The sequence below is a fragment of the Triticum urartu genome, chromosome 3A, assembly GCF_056163025.1.
Source record: "Triticum urartu cultivar PI428250 chromosome 3A, HENAU_Tu73, whole genome shotgun sequence".
Taxonomy (NCBI): domain Eukaryota; kingdom Viridiplantae; phylum Streptophyta; class Magnoliopsida; order Poales; family Poaceae; genus Triticum; species Triticum urartu.
Window position 1 is genome coordinate 365,047,540 of NC_141875.1, and position 4,599 is coordinate 365,052,138.

A 4,599-nucleotide genomic window follows, 5' to 3' on the forward strand; every position below is an offset into this window, starting at 1 on the left:
GAGCAGGGGTGGCCTTTATGCACCATGGTGGGCCTCTGGATGGCTGCTCCGCAGCCAATCCAAGCCATGGACGCTGGGGGCGCGTCCAACACGCCTCAGTGAACAGGAGGTAGGAGAGGACTTCCTGGTGGGCTGGGTTACCTCCTGTAGCACGCAGGCCCAAGTGCACAGGGATCGGTTATTCTTTTTCTATTATTTTCTGTGCCTTTTATCTCTCTCGGATTTCTAATTTCTATAAGTAGCAATCGATTTTTGTTCAACATGGTATTTGGCACATAAATACCAGTCAATATTTCAAGTCTGCATACAAAGTTTGGAGGCAATCAGAGTTAGATCAATAATTGACTATTTTGAAAAGACCATTTTTGTTGAGGTTGGACCACTTATTAAATTCCTAGAAATTTATTCGTGAGTTAAATGAAGTCGGTTTCAACATGACAATGAATAGGAGAATCTATAGAATAACGCGAACATTTAGTTTTACTGCTCGAAGAAAAAATAATTTCACTTGAAATTTAAATCTGAATTTGACTTTGATTTTGGACAAGTGGCAATTTGCATAGTAATCCGGATGATGTGGCCGCCATTAGTGTGTGATTACTGTAGCTCAACTACCAGGGTGTTATAAATCTCCTCCACTATAAGAAATCTCGTCTCGATATTTAAGAGGTGGAGTAAGGAGAGAAGAGTTGGTTATGATATTCTAACGAATCTTGTTTTTCGTGTTGCTCTCATCGAAGAGGTTGATCCATAATGTTGATGTCTTCAATTTGTTGCTTCAGGGCATCATGATGAAGTCCTCATCCTTTCTTTAGAAACTCCATCGTACTTACGAATAGGGTATAAGGGGAAAACTATAAGGACGGATGTCTGAAAGGATTGGCATCCGGTAATTATCTCAAGGAAGGAGATTTTAGAAGTACCAGGAAACAAATTGAGAGTGCTATAAGGAGGTTCAACAAGTTTTAACTTGGTAGGCATCAAGCTGGTGCCTATAACAGGTGATGAAGGGATTCAGAGCAATGAGGAATAATGTTGCCTATGATACCGGAATGAATCATGGTGAGGAAGTTAGCTCGTGAACTACATACGAAGCCAAGTGCAAAGAATATTTCGGAATCAAGGTTGTACAGGAGAGTCAAGTTTCGATCCTATGGAACTGTGGGTTATGGGCCCACCATGTGGGTTAAAAGTAGCAGGAGCGGTGACAACTTGTGCGGTCGTGATAGCACGGCGTGTCAGAGGGTAGCCTGTCAGTTATGTCAGCAGCAACGTCGGTACCAAGGGCGAGGGACGAAAAGAACCATTTTCCTGCTCGTTGAACGAGGCGGACAAATAGGCAAAGTTCTCATCCATCGGTGTTCACCAGAATGCTATCAACAAAAGCAACAGGGTCTTTAGGACAGAATTATACACCGAGGTGTTTACATAAGCAGGAGAATATTACTACTTAGATCATATAGACCTCAATAAAGGTTAAACCAAACAATGGAAAGGAAAATATGATTATCAGATTAAACAGAACAATGGAAAGGAAAAATGTGTTTAAACACATATTTCAGGGGTATATCCTTCCCAAGGACAAGTAGAGCATGATATCCGTGACAAGATATAATGTAGAAAACCCTTTAGGTAAGGGGAGAGAAATTTCATGACATTACCCATACAACGGTGTTTGGATAATTTGATAAAGAAAAATTTAGCATTGTGCTTCAAATGTTCTTATTGAAAATCGGAGTACCACAGACATGCTTTGAGATAGCATTGACACAGTCTTCAAGCAAAGATCGAACTTGGATACACAAAGGATTCATCAGGAACAACATATAGAATAAGTCTTCCGATTTCCACATGGAAGAATGGTTAACCTTGCTAAATAGGAAACTATAACGGTAGGTTCTCCGGCTAGGTGTGCTAGGCATGACATCACCTTACCGAGTCATATAAAGACCAGTGTTATAACTCTTTGGAATATGTCCCAACCATCATATCTGACCGAGATTCATACCTCAGACTCAGGATGCCCGAGAAGAAAAGGGTGCAACAACAGTTAATGCAAAGACATTTTTAAGATTCTCAACAAATGAACCATGGAAGCAAGTTCCGAAACAAGAGTTGGCTGATGAACTCAAGGAGAGGATGAGGAGGTGGCTGATGAACTCAGCGACAATTCATCGAGATTTCCAAAAAGATGGATTTCCACAATTATGTGAACAAGGAGATAACATTTGTCAGATCAAATGGTATAATGATGTATGCTCAAGGAAAACATACACAATTTAACAATGATAGAAGGGTGCACCCTGAAATCTGGACTGGGTAGCACGATCAGTGTTTGAATGATGATTCAATAAGCAATAGACTTAGAATGAAACTATCGACCATTAACTTCAAAGCAATAGGGTTGCTAGAAGGGCAGAATCCAAACAGTACCATTCACTTGTTTGTATCCCGGTTAGAATCGACACGGGGGCAAGAATTAATGGTGATGATGAGAAGTATCACTATACCAGGAACTCTTAAGAGGTGGAGCAATCCTCACAACATCCTTGACATAAAAGACAGTAATACTTCAAGGTAGAACATAACACCAGATGGATAGAAAGGAACTCAAGGTACTACACGAAACATGAAAAAGTTTGTGTTGGAGGGAGGGCAATAAAGTTGCCGATGATAACACAAATCATCGATGGGCAAGGATGGTATTTCTCATCAAGAATTTGATAGATATCTCGGAAGAGCTCATAAGGTTGATGATGATCACGACACATTTGTCGAGATATTTCATGAAGATGTAATCAGTTAGCGATGACATCAAGTCAAAGGAATGATGAAGCGAAAGGTTATTGGAACCATGGGTATGACACAAACTCGAAATCAAGCTTGCTGTTCAAGGCGAAATGATATGATGAGGAAAATCGACATAAGCTTAGCTCATCGTCAAAAATTGTGCTCCGGGAAGAAGGACCAGGTAGCATAGTTAAAAGTTTGCACGATAATGATATAGATGATTAGGTTAGGAATGACTTGAAGGATTAATAAACTCGTAAGGAACGAAAATTACTTAGAGTTATTGATCCGGAGTGCGGAACCGATTCACTTATCGGTGTTTTGGGTTGACAAACAACCCAACACCTATGAAGTGACAGCGACAGGGAAAGGTAGTACTTCATGAAAAATTCATAATATGTAGAGCGATGGCATGATATCCTCGAGATACCAGGGGTAATACTCGAAGGTAGATCATAATAGAGGTCGGGCAGACGTATTGATCTGTAGAAGACAAATGTTTTAACTTGTCCGAGAAATGGGATCAAAGAAGAACAATCATGGTCGGAACCACGGTTGCAAAGGATCAATTCACAGATACCAGATGATAGTTATCAAGGAAATAGTTATTATTACAAGAAGTTTCCATGATAGGATCTACATCGTGTCCATGGGCATGAACACAAAGTTCAAGGTTGACTCCCACTTCTTTAATGCATAACCTTTCATTCACTTCTCGCCTTCAACGAAGTTGTGGTGTCGAGATTTTAACTGACATAACACTAGAAGGGTATGACTTGTGAAAACTTTTGGGTTCATACGGTTTAGGGAAGGTATAGGTTCAACCCATCAGGGCATCTTAGAAATACATACCACAAGCTTCAGGAGTAATTTATACAAGCTCGAAAGTAGAGCATGGTTGAGAAAGTAGAGGATACAATTTACCAACAGCATTATGTATCCGAGGAAAGGCTCACAAGGTTATTGAATAAGAAGGACGCTGTCGGATAATAATCCGACAAGGGGTCTTATGGTCCACAACAGAGCTGATGCGAGTATCGGTACTCTATCAAAGGAAAAAGGAATGAAAGGGCATCGGATTATAGAAACAACTGACTAATCCGCTCAAATGTAAAGGAATTATCATTTCCAAATCAAGGGATCAGAAGCCAACGCTCCCATTAAGAATGGATAAGTCGAATAGACTTAGGGGTACAATCAACAACAATTTGATTGGTCGATAACCAACTCATGTTTAAAATGATGTCTGAGCCGGAAGGATGAATTCTAGGATCTGATTGAGGATTTCGAGCATTCACAACATTTTGAATCGACGGACTCAAAATGATAATGACAAGGGATGCTGATAATATTATGAGACTTATGGGATTAACCATAATGCAAGCAAGCAAGAATTTCAAGAGCAATAGGCTGCTCAAGATTTTCGGAAGATCGAATAGTATTACGAAGAATTGTGTGAAACACATTATCAACTAGGAATGAACAAATCCTCGATAAGTGTGAGGAATTATTCGTAGGGGTATTCATGCCGCAAATATCTGTAAGGTAGTCTTCACAAACCCATGTAATACATAAGGGAAAGAGATACATAGTTGGCTTACAATTGCCACTTCACACAAATACATGAATAAAGCATTACATCATCCAGATACAATCAAGGTCCGACTACGGAACCAAAATAAAAGAAGAACCCCAAAAGCAACAAAGGTCCCCGATCGTCCCCAACTGGGCTCCATTACTGATCAACTAGAACGAAACAACACAAAGGACAAGATCTTCATCGAGCTCCTCCTGAGCTTGATTGCGTCA